Source organism: Grampus griseus (assembly GCF_964374135.1).
Source record: "Grampus griseus genome assembly, chromosome: X".
NCBI classification, from domain to species: Eukaryota; Metazoa; Chordata; class Mammalia; order Artiodactyla; family Delphinidae; genus Grampus; species Grampus griseus.
In genome coordinates this window covers 27086639-27099822 of record NC_138999.1, presented here as the reverse complement: position 1 = coordinate 27099822, position 13184 = coordinate 27086639, and positions in this window count along the sequence as shown.

Below are 13184 nucleotides of genomic sequence, written 5' to 3'. Positions count from 1 at the left end.
TTACATCCAGAAAGGGGATTCTCCCCAGTGTCTTCAAAAAGGAACAAAGGCCAACTGATACCTTAACGTTATTCCAGTGAGGTCCAGTTTGAACTTCTATACTATAAAACTGTGAAGTAAGAAAAAAATGTGTTGTATAAGTCCCTAATGTTATGGTAATTTGTTCCAGCAGCTATAGAAAATATACTTTTTATTTCTAGTTTGTTGAGTGTTTTTTCTTTTACTCATGAAAGGATGTTTGATTTTGTCACATGCATTTTTGGCATATGTTGAGATAATCATGTATTCAACATTTTTGATCCTTTAATCTCTTAATAAAATGAATTACATAATTCGTTCCTATGTTGAACAAACTTTGCATTCCACTTGATCATGGTCTACAAATTCTTTTTTATATGCTTCTGGCTTCAATTTTCTAGTATTTTGTGTAGGATTTTTTGAAAAATCCTTATACTGTCATTTATATTTACCTGTTTATTTAGGTGTGTTGACCAGTGCTTGCTCTTTCTTCATGAAGATTCAAGTAATGGTCTAATTTCCTTTCATTTCATTCTGGAGGACTTCCTATATTTTGTATGGCTGATCTATTAGCCATGAACTATTGGTGTTTATTTGGGAATGTTTTAATTTCTCCATCTTTTTTTGAAGGATGGTTTTGTTGGATATATAATTCTTGGTTGATTTTTTCTGCTATCACCATCTTTGAATACGTTATACCACTGTCTTTTGACCTCCATGATTTTTTATCATAAAATAGCTGTTAATCAGATTGAGGACCCTTTGTACGTGAGGAATACCTTCTCTCTAGCTGCTTTCAAGATGTGTACATAAATGGATCTCTTTGAGTTTATCTTACTTGGAGGAGGTTGAACTTTTGGAGTGTGTAAATTAATGTTTTCATCAAATTTGAAAACATTTTCAGCCATTATCTCTTCAAATAGTCTTTTTGACCTTTTCTCTATTTCTTCTTCTTCTGGAATATCCATTATGAATATGTTAGTACATTTGAGGGTGTCTCACAGGTTTCTGATGCTCAGTTTATTTTTTCATTCTTTCTTCTTTCTGTTGCTCAGACTGGATAATCTCAATTGATCTATCTTCAGGTTGGCTGATAATTTCTTTTGCCCACTCAAATAACCTGTTGAGCCTCTACAGTTAATATTTTAAGACGTTTTTCAAGAGCAATGTTAGGTTCATAGGAAAACTGAGTAGAAAGTATAGTTATTTCCAATATGCCTGGACACATGCATAGACACTCCCACTTGTCAACATCTCCCACCAGAGTGGTACACTTGTGACAACTGATGAATCTACACTGGCACATCACAATCACCCTAAGTCCATTGTTTACCTTAATGTTCTCTCCTGCGGGTGTACATTCAACGGGTTTGGACAAACGTATAATGATATGTATCCACCATTATAGTATCATAAAGAATATATTCACTGCTCTAAAAATGCTCTGTGCTCTTCCCAATCATTCCCTGTCCCCACCCTAACCCCTGCTAACTACTGAACTTTTTACTAGTCCCATAGTTTTGTCATTTCCAGAACAGCATATAGTTGAAAGCATACCATATGTAGCCTGCCTGGGTAAGATACGATGGCTCTAGGGGCTGGAGTCGAGTATTTCCCTTCTCCCATGTTGAAGTCTGGTGCTGACTGGATTGGGTATTTCCCTTCCTTTAGGTCAGTTAGTCTTTGGTTAGTTTCCCCTCAGGGCAGGCCTTACTAAAAATAACCGTGTGTTATTTTTATATATATAACAATATATGCTGGAGAGGGTGTGGAGAAAAGGGAACCCTCTTACACTGTTGGTGGGAATGTAAATTGATACAGCCACTATGGAGAACAGTATGGAGGTTCCTTAAAAAACTACAAATAGAACTACCATATGACCCAGCAATGCCACTACTGAGCATATACCCTGAGAAAACCATAATTCAAATAGAGCCATGGACCACAGTGTTCATTGCAGCTCTGTTTACAATAGCCCAGAGATTGAAACAACCTAAGTGTCCATCATCAGATGAATGGATAAAGAAGATGTGGCACATATATACAATGGAATATTACTCAGCCATAAAAAGAAACGAAATTGAGCTATTTGTAAAGAGGTGGATAGACCTAGAGTCTGTCATACAGAGTGAAGTAAGTCAGAAAGAGAGAGACAAATACCGTATGCTAACACATATATATGGAATTTAAGAAAAAAAATGTGAAGAACCTAGGGGTAAGACGGGAATAAAGACACAGACCTACTGGAGCATGGACTTGAGGATATGGGGAGGGGGAAGGGTAAGCTGTGACAAAGTGAGAGAGTGGCATAGACATATATACACTACCAAACATAAAATAAATAGCTAGTGGGAAGCAGCCGCATAGCACAGGGAGATCCGCTCGGTGGTTTGTGACCACCTAGAGGGGTGGGATAGGGAGGGTGGGAGGGAGGGAGATGCAAGAGGGAAGAGATATGGGAACATATGTATATGTATAACTGATTCACTTTGTTATAAAGCAGAAACTAACACACCATTGTAAAGCAATTATACTCCAATAAAGATGTTTTAAAAAAAACAAACAGAAAAAAACACTTGCCCAAGTTAATGAAGTTCTCCCCTGTCAACTCTAGCAGGTGCATGGAATTAAACAATTACAGTGATTTTTGACAAGTTCTAAATTTGTCATATTCATTATAACCTTTGTTGACTGGAAATCATGTCAGTAATATTAAAATATTCAAATAAGCCCCATCTACATGTATATTCCAGGGTTAAAGAGAATATACATTGTTGACAGATTACCTAGGTTTGAAACCCAGATCTGCCACTTAGTAGCTGTGACTCTGGGCATGGCTCTTCTTTGCCCTGTACCTCAGTTTCCTCCTCTGTTAAGGTAACATTAACACTGTCTTCGAAGAACTCTTACAAGGATTTTATATGTTATGTGGTTTAAGTCCTTGGAAGAGACCCTGGGAATAGGAAATGCTACCAAAGTATTAGTTATTATGTATTTTCTGCCTACGTTAAGAGTACTGCCTAACATGGATGGGTTCTATCACCGATATTACCACCCATTTTTATAACCAACATAAATCTTCAGTCTTATTAACAGTTAACCTATTGCTATTTAGATTGCTAGTATAGTATAATGTCTATTATAAGAAATCAGAATTATGATTGGGGCTTAGTTTTTAAAATCATGTCTCTGCTCCCAACATTTTTCAGATCTATAACTAATATATTAATAAGAACTTTAGTTGATCAAAGACACATTACAGGACTTTAACCTGGTTAAAACCTTAAGGATTCATATTTTAGTATTGCTTATATTTTGACTTTCGTTCAAAATTAACTATAGGACAGCTTTAGGAATAATAAGATTTGATGTTTGGACTTTAAAATGGGAATTTTCTGTGTCTTTTTATATAAAGAATTCTCAGGTTATAAATTAAGCTCTGCTTAAAACACTACTATAAGTTATTCCAAAGTTAAATAGCATCCGTTTATAATCATAAAGAAATTTAATGCCAGTCATATAGAAAAGCAGAAAACAGAGGTGAATGGGTCCACTACATTAATGATGCAGAAGTCATTCATGGTAATTTAAATCATGCCAAGAAGTCAAAGGGCATTAGAAGCAACAATAAAGAGGTTGAGAGCTTTCTAGAGGTGAGAGAACTTCCTTAGGGGAAAGCTCCCTCTGACTTTCGGTCACTACTTTGAGCAATGACATCTTATAAGATTATACACCTGACCTGCCAAGATTTCATTCGACCTTCACAAGAAAAAAACAGAATTGGTCAAAATGATAAGGGACACCATGGTAGTGCTTGAAACAGAGTTGGTAAATACACGATATTCATTAATTTGTTCATTTGTCCATTTGTACTTTCATTCAGGAAATATTGTTAAGCACCTGCTATCCAGTTGTGTCAAATACGTAAGAGCAAAGGACTGATATGGTACCTTTCCTCACGGAGAGGGATAGGCAATAAACAAGGAAGCAAGCAACAAGCAGACAAAATAATTTTAACACATTTAGTGATTTCAGTAAATGCTAAGAATAAAATTATCAGTCATATTCTAAAAAAACAAAAACAAACAAACAGGAGGCAGGTATATTTTAAATGCTCTCACAGAGGAAGTGACAAGGGAAGCATTTGAGCTGAAACTTGAAAGGTAAGAAGTCAGCCATAGGAAGAGCTACTGCACCTTTGCCTGCACTCACATCCTACATGCCCAGAGATTGCACCATCAGCAAATCATGACACAGTTTCTGGAAACTCAGTATTTTTCACAACTTCCTGCTCCCAAATCCACATCACATTCCTGCTGGCAGGCAAGATGAAAATTACTTGCATTCTGGGTCTCAATCTCTTATAGTAGTAATTTCTTTTCACCACAATTCCTAATTCTATCTATTCCCCATTTTCTTGCTCAGAAAATAGTCCTCTCCAGGACTATTTTCTCTCCTGATGTTTTTTGATCAAATGTTTTTTGTCTTTGCAGTTAGGGACTTCCACAGTTCATCTGTGTACAGGCAAGAAGTCCATCAATGCAAGATAGATTCTTGAAATATTCTTCTTAATTTTCACACACAGGAATGCTAATTTTCCCACCAGCCTATCTGGTCCCCTTATTCACCAGTATCCTAAAGGGGAAGAACCTAACAACACAGACTCAAATTGGTTGCTCAGTCCAGTTGACAGTTATATTTTTGAAGTACTGTGCATTTATTCTCCTATCTCAATGACCTATTTACAAAATTTAAAAATCACACTCTCATGCTGGGGACAGGACACTTGATTCTGCTGGCTATACTGCCCCTCCATCCTTGATGGTAGTTCTGAGCCACTCTGCAGACCTCAATTTCTGTGAACACAGTTGCAAGCCACAGATTCATGTATAAATACCAAGTGGATCACGTTTTTTTAAAAATCTCATTCTTCTACACAGTTGGACTTAACAAGTGGCATTTAGGTGTTAAATCCTGCCATTGGTTTAATAAAATACAAGGTACATCCTTAAGAAATACCCTATTCAGTTTGCCAGAGGGAGACTGTTGAGGCGTTACCTGTCGACATTACTCCTACTTGAAGCCTTACGTACAAGGTTTGGAAGAAAAGTCTCCCGTGCCCTTTATGACTAGAATATCTTTAATATCCTAATATCTTTAACAATTAAGACATATATGGCTGAAACTCCCTTCGCTTTGCTTGTGACCAACTCTGAACATATGATACTCGTGTCTGTGAATTATGTTTTCTTTCTGCTTTGATTTGCTGGATGACTTATGTTATTTACTCCACAAATTTTTTTTTTTAATTGAACACTTACGAAGTACCAGAGCTTGTGGTGTTTACAGTTTAAAACTATGCTTTGCAGGTCATGATTTGGAACCTGGGAAATCCTGGAAGAGAGTGATTTGTCAAATGAAAGGGAGTAGCTCTCAAGTCCAGACCTCTCCCCACTTTACCCTCGCCACCTCTACCAAATACTTTCATGTTGGTTCCTCCTTAGTAAAACAAATGTTAAACTCTGAATTCTGATTTAATAATGTCTGTGATTATGGTACAAAAATTTTATTTAGCAACCCAGTGGATTTGTCAACTTAGCAGCTTTATTAAAAGCCAATTTATTTAATAGTATTTACCCCAAAATCTTTCCACTTCAACATAATGTCACAGTATCAACAAAATGTACTAAATTCAGAAAGAAACAATAAGTAGTAGTCACATGTAACACCTTCCACTGGATTTGCTCGAAGATTTCCCTCATGTCAGATGAAACAGCCACCTTTTTCTTTCCCAAGAATTATGTCAGTAAGGCTTCTGTTTTGTTCTGGGCACTCTTCTATAGATGGGTTCATTTTTATACATATTGTGTTGCCCATATCCACAAAGACTTCACACTGCACTCAACTGACCTAATATTTCATTATAAAAGGACTGGCAACAGCAAGACCAGTGACATAAGAACAGATTTGAATAGCCTACTTGGTAAAAAGAACCTCTGTGCTAGTCATTGTACATAACAAACCTTGTCCATCCACAGATACATTTTAAGTAGCAAAAACTGTATTTCTGTCTCACAATAAGATATCCTCCTTTTAGTGTTTAAAGCAAAAATTTCTCCTTAAATACAGCTTGATATAGTAGAAAGAATAGAAATGTTAGAGTTTCTAACCTGACTGTAACATATTCTTCTAGGAAATAATTGAAAAATCCATTAACTCCCTGGGTATCTCTATTGATCATGGCCCTGACACTATCAGATGTCACACCACACAATGGGATAAATGAAGTGAGGTGGGCAGGGTTATATTAACCAGTAAGAACCGTGAAGCATGCAGGGACTAGTAATAGTAGAAAGCCCTTATCCCCCATAGGCCTGAAGGGATAATGGGAAGGAATGTTAATAGTAGAGCCCTGCGAGAGCTGAGCTTTGGAAGAGAGATTTCCAACAGCAGTTGTAGCTATGGAGAGAAAATTCAGCACTGTTACCTTGTAGGTTAGCAGGGAATGAGGCAAGGCAATAAATACCTCTTGTTCCTCCAATACTGTCCTCTCTTGCCAGTAATTTCCATTTGGGTGACACATCCAGAAGCCAGAGTTAGAGACACTGGTTGACAGAACCCATAAAGATTAGTCTCCCTTTTATTAAGTAAGCAGGGTAGAGAAAGGTATGGAGTAAAATTGGACAGGCAAGCAAAAAAAGAAAAAGAAAATACTTGCCTAATAATTCTATTATTCGAGGAATAGTAGAAATAATAATTCCCTGGGTTGCCTGGTTTACAGGGCAAGTTTAAGACTAAAATGATATGCTTAGGATAATAATTTATAAACATTAAAGCATTTTACAGTAAATGAAGTATCAGAAAAAATGTCTCTTTAGATTCAGGAAAGACAAGCCAATGAAATCAGTTTAAGTCTAACTTATTTTTTATAACGAAGAGTTTAAGAAATGGTAAGACATTTTGGAAACCATGGTTTCCTAAGACATCTCCCGCTGTAAGATACTTGAATTGTTTCTACTTTTCACATATGTTAATGAAGCAATAATGAACACGTTGGTGTCTAATTCTCATTTCTGTGATTTCAATTCCTGGGCATTTGACACCTTCAATTTTTTTTTACATAAAGGCTGCACCTGTTAACACTATTTTATAACAGAAAATTGATCTCTGATTGCTTTGTTAGACATTGATTTTCTTACTGGTTATACCTATTACAAATAAATATACACACCAGGTGCTTTATGCATTTAAGAATTAGATTCTCAAAATTCAGTCACTCTGACGTTTTAAACCATTTACTTGGAATAAGTTTTATTCATCTTCCTCAATGTTTATTGTACACTATCACCCCAGTTTTATATAGCAAAAATGTTTCCCCCTTCAATCCATTTGAAATTGATTTTGGTAGTACAAAATAAAGGTCTATATAGAAAAGGTCTAATATTTTACTGATTAGCTTTCTCAGTATTACTAATGAGGAATATTTTACTTTCAGACTGATTTATGGTATTATGTTATTAAAGCATAGTTTGTATTATTTTTACATTGCAGATAAATAAAGGACACATTTTTATTTATCTTACAATTATCCACAACATATTGTGATTTTTCTGGATTGATTCTGTTTTTCCTGAGTCACTGAATATTCAAGTAAGTCTGTGACCTTTATAAACAAATAACAAATTGATTATGATTCTTTTCCAATTAAAATTTAGACACTGATTCAAAGTTTTCTAGTGTTACTGTTACAAAGAAGTCTAAAACTACTTGATTTTTATTCTTAAGTACACATCTTTTGTTTATTAACTTGTTTTACTTAGATGTCTGTAATTGAAATTTTTAAAATACCAGAATGTGTCTTCAAAAACATTATGAAACTTTTTTTTTTTTTTTTTACAGCTCAATTTAATTTTCCTCTCTTCAGTTGGCTGTGGTTTTGTCTTTGGCAAGCATAACTGTACAATGAAACATTCTCCTTTTTTTTCCCCACATTACTTTCAGGTTTATATTCCTTTTTTTGTCTGCTTTGCAAAAGGATTAGTTCCTCAATTGCACCCTCTATAGATTCAATTTTCTTTGGCGTTATTTTTGTTAAAAGCATCCTGATGAAATTCTTAATTCCACTGTTAGGTTGTTAGCTTCCTTACAGTTTTTAGTTAATTTTATTGAAGTTCTTTTACTCTCCACTTATATTTTACATTTTTGTATTTTAAATCTACTATCTCTATATGACATTTTGAAATTTATTCATGGAATTCAGGTTTATGTCATTTGAAAATACATTTTTTATAAGTTTTATTTTTGAATTTTTAAGACATTACTTTTCTAAAGCTTTTGAGACTTTTCCATAGGCACCAGACTGCTTTCTTTCTTTCCTCTATTCATCCTTCCCTACAGAACAATGGAATATGTCCAGACATACTCTTTACCAATCTTTGGATTGCCCTTGGAGCCACTCACTGTCCCACAGGACGTTGATATAATCCTGTCCTAAATTGAAAGCTGAAATGTAGGTGGATGTACACATCTCCTAGCCCAGTTAGGGTCTCAGTCAGCGGTGCAGCACCATGATTTTGTGGGCTGGAGGTGGATGTGTTCTGACAGTTCTCCACAAGACCAGTACATGTTGTTTTCACGCTGTGCACTGTGGATCTGGAGCAGTTTGCGATACTCTGGGCCACTCCAAGGAAGAAGCAGGGGCCTTGATTAGTGTGGGCCTGGCAATCCTGCCTCCACTTCCAGCAGAGATGCTCCACTTTTTTTTCCCACTTATAGAATACTGTATTTTGGAAAAAAAACAACGAAGAAACTGGGTATGAATTAAGTTAATAAATCTGAAAATAAATGGGATAAAAGAGATTGGATCCAGGAGGTTCTATCGAACAAAAAGACTATCTAGTCATTGCCATGAACAGCACCTAATACAGAAAAGTTCCTTAATACATATTCATGTAAAGAAGAATGAATGAATGACTATGACCTTGAGTATATAGGAGATGCTCCACTTTTACAGTGTAAGTATTTGACTTATATGTACAATTTGATGAAAAGGTTCTATTAAAAAACAGTATCTCATAGAGCTGTGCTGCTCAAAATCTACCTAGTAAGCGTTTTAAAATGCAGATTCTGATTTGTACATCTAACTGGTGTCAGAATTCTGCATTTCTAACAAGCTCCTAGGTGACGATGATGTTACATTTGCGTGGACCACACTTTAAGTAACTGAGTGGTCTGAGGGTATATGAGTAGTCTCAGCTCTGCTTTAACCAGTTTAGCCATATAAAACACTATACATGCCAGTATGCACTCTTCTCAGAGATCTTTGTGTCTCTGTTAACAGTATTTTCTGTGAGGAACTATGTGTTTTTAGAATGCCATGTGTTGCAAGCCCTGCTCTTGGACTCCTATCGTGTTTCTTACTATTATCTATAGTTTGCTTGCTTTTTGTCTTTTTGTGGTGATTTGTCACAATGGTCATCTGTCCATCATCTCTTAAGCCAACATACTAACTTTGGAAAACTTCACACATGCATCCTATCCCTCCAAAATTGAAGCAATATACTTTGCAGCCTACTTTGAAGCTAGAGCACGGACAGCAATGTGTTAGCATATCCCCATTCAGATGCAATGTAGCACAAGTCTTATTCTTAAGAGAGTAAGGTTAAGGGAGCAGGTGACAGTTTCTGGTCAGGGTGGTGCTTTTAGAAACAGAACTGGTAGATGCGCAAGGAGGAGGCACCATCTGTACATAAGCAGAAGAAACTGGGTTCTACTCCGGATGCAGAAAGTTCACCAATGAAATAGAAGCACAATATCTTAATTTGGATACTGTTCCACAATGCATATCCTTCAAGCCTGACTCTTTGCCCTGTTCCTCTCACCTTCAAAACTTCCTCTCAGGAACTAACTAGGAAATATATAATGTCTTTTTGCCAATCCGTTTTCCATTTCAATGAACGAGCATGGTGTCTGTTGCAGACAACTAACAATCCTGACTAATACAGTCTTCCCAAAAAGAAATATTTCATGTTAAACAAAAAGTGTTTTGATCTGTTCAACGATAACAAGCCCCTGCAATATAAAAATACATTTTTGCGTTAGAAGGTATACTAATTTCATGAGAGAGGGGAGGGCACTATGAACAGATGAAGTTTGTCTCAATGCCTAGTTTTCAAAAGACTGTGAAAGATGATTAAAAATAAAAACATAAGAAACAGCAGAAATAGAAAAGGCAAACAATTAGATATATTTCCATGTGTAAAATTCATATGAGATGAGTTTGGTCCATCTACCACTCTATGCCTTAGTCTGAAAAGGGGCATTCTGCATTGTTAAGGATAGTAAGTCCAGGAAACAAACAACTTCCCTTGTTTTGCAATAATACTGATGGGTTCTTCACTTTCAGTCCTAGTCTGCTCTTCTTAAATTGACGACAAATTAAACTGTGGATTGCTTGAAGATCAACTATGTCTGTAACAACATTTCTGAAACAACTAAATTCATAATGATTTCGTATTTAAGATGTTTACCATAGTAATATAAGGAGAAAACCAAATCATAAGCATTTATTTTTGTGCTCTGAAAAACAAAGTAGTTTTGATCAATGAAGAAGCAAAAAACATTATTAAACAAAGTTTTGGTTTTTTCCTCAACATATCTCTGTTATATACTTTCTGGTGTTTGTTCCTCCCACAAAAGTAGGGAGGATATTTTCCATGCCTTCAGATTTTCTTGAAATTGTGCTATCTCTAGTCAGAAATCAAAGAGATGGAGAGTACAGTAGAAATATTTCTAAAGTAATAAAAAACTATCTTCTGCAATGAAAAGAAAAGATATAAGATGCTTATTATCTTCACACTTTACTCTGTTTAGGTTCACCTTCAGTTTTCCTTAAATCATATGTAAGAAAATGAGGTAGGAAGAAATTATAAAAGATGCATCTGTTATTCATTTTAAAGGTAGTAATCAGTAAAATCTTCTCCAAATCTCAGTTGTTCTTTTGAAAACCTAAGATATTGTTTAGAGAAAAATTCTTATTAAAGATGTCACCTGTGTATATGAGAAGATTATGTCCTATTTAAAACACCTAATTTAACACTGCTCAAATAAGAAATAATTTACAGGAAAAATATTTAACCACCTCTATTTTCCTGTTATGGCTATTCTTCTCAAAGTGAACTGTGATTTTTAAATTGGGGAAAGGGTTCACTTTCCATGCTATGTTATTTTCTACATCTTTTGAAGAACACAATCGATACTCTAGCTGATGATTCCTGACTTATTTTACCATTTTTCCATAAATTAAGCAACATTAAAAATACAAAGTTTCATAAGGTATATACAATAACAGGATACATTCCTATCCTGCTATTTGGCCACTCCTTTTGAGAAATATTTCATTTATGATACCTCCATAATGGTACTGTATGAGATATATGGCAACACTACTTCCTCTGTGGATTCCATCCAGGGATGACTGCATTTAAGAAAGGTTTATGCCTATGGGACTATGTTACTTCACTCATTCATCTTAAGATCTCTCTTGATATGTATTTTTTGAAGACACACATGAAATTCCACCTTCAGGCTGAAGACACAAATCTCTGTCTAGAAACATGCTCACCTAATTTAAGAAATAAACTATATTCAGGGGGGGAAATGAGGAATTTGTCTCCACTAAGGGCACATCTCAGTCCTCTAGATATTTGGAAATAGGATAAAAAATCAAACACCAGGAAAAAAATGTTGACAGGGAGAGCTAAGAGTGAAATATTACTTACTTTTGTGGACATTTTAATGGGTGTTTTTGTCTTAACTCCTTCAACTAAAGGCACTCACACTTAAAAGAATGTCAACATACTTCCTACTTCTTTGTTATTTATGTATTTATTTATTAGCATCTTTATTGGGGTATAATTGCTTTACAATGGTGTGTTAGTTTCTGCTTTATAACGAAGTGAATCAGTTATACATATACACATGTTCCCATATCTCTTCCCTCTTGCGTCTCCCTCCCTCCCACCCTCCCTATCCCACCCCTCCAGGCGGTCACAAAGCACCGAGCTGATCTCCCTGTGCTATGCGGCTGCTTCCCACTAGCTATCTATTCTACGTTTGGTAGTGTATATATGTCCATTTGATTTCTACTAGGATGCTGAGCACCAAAAGGAGGCACAATAAATGCTCACAAAATGTGCAGAAAAAGCTTTATAGTTCTATGAAACTGTAAAATAGAGGTTTCTTGTTGGAAAAAAGCAAATAAATTTAAGTCTAAAATGTACACATACATACTTTTTTTCAAATTAGAAATCTGTCAGAATTCTTAAAGAATAATGAGCCACTGAATATAAGTACTCTTAATTTCTCATTAATGTTGCCTAATAGATAAAAACAAACCACAAAATGGTACATCTAAAGGTTAATTTTCTAAGAATGTTTTATTTACTAAAGAAGTTCTGCTAGCAGCTTAATAAGCTTACTTAATTCACTTTTTAAAGATATTTAAGTAAAATATGTCAAGCCAAATAGCCAAGTTTTGGGGTTTTAACAATTATTCTAAAAGTGGACATATTTTTATATTATTCACCTAACTTTAATTGTATGACTATAAATAAGTTCAAATGTAATTTTCTCCAGAAGTCTTAATTTCCAATTAGGTATGATTTCTCTCATTTTCCCTCCAATTTTACTTCATAACTTTAATGACAGACACATCAAATTCTTTTTTGTAATATTAATTTGGTTATCCCCCTACAGAACAATCAGCTTCCTGAAAGTAAGTCATGGATCTGATTCTTCATTGCATTTTTCTATCATGACTATTGTGGCAGACTCCACCAATAGCCATGATTCATTTCCTCTTCCCTGTACCCACACCCTTTACTTTGTAACTTTGCATTTCTCTCCAGTCACCAGCAGGGTAACAAGCTCAACTACAAGAGACGTGCTTTGACCAACTGGATATTATCAGATGTGGTATAAACCGAAGCTTAAAACAAATTTACACACGGGGGTTGCTTTCTTTTGTATCTCTACCACTGACTCGAAAACATGACTAGTCTTCCTTACTGGAGGAAAAGAGGCATGTGGAGCAAAGCTAGGTCATTTAAATCATCAAGGCCAGCCTAGTTAAAATGATAGCCAGTTGACCTTCAGATTTTCAAAGA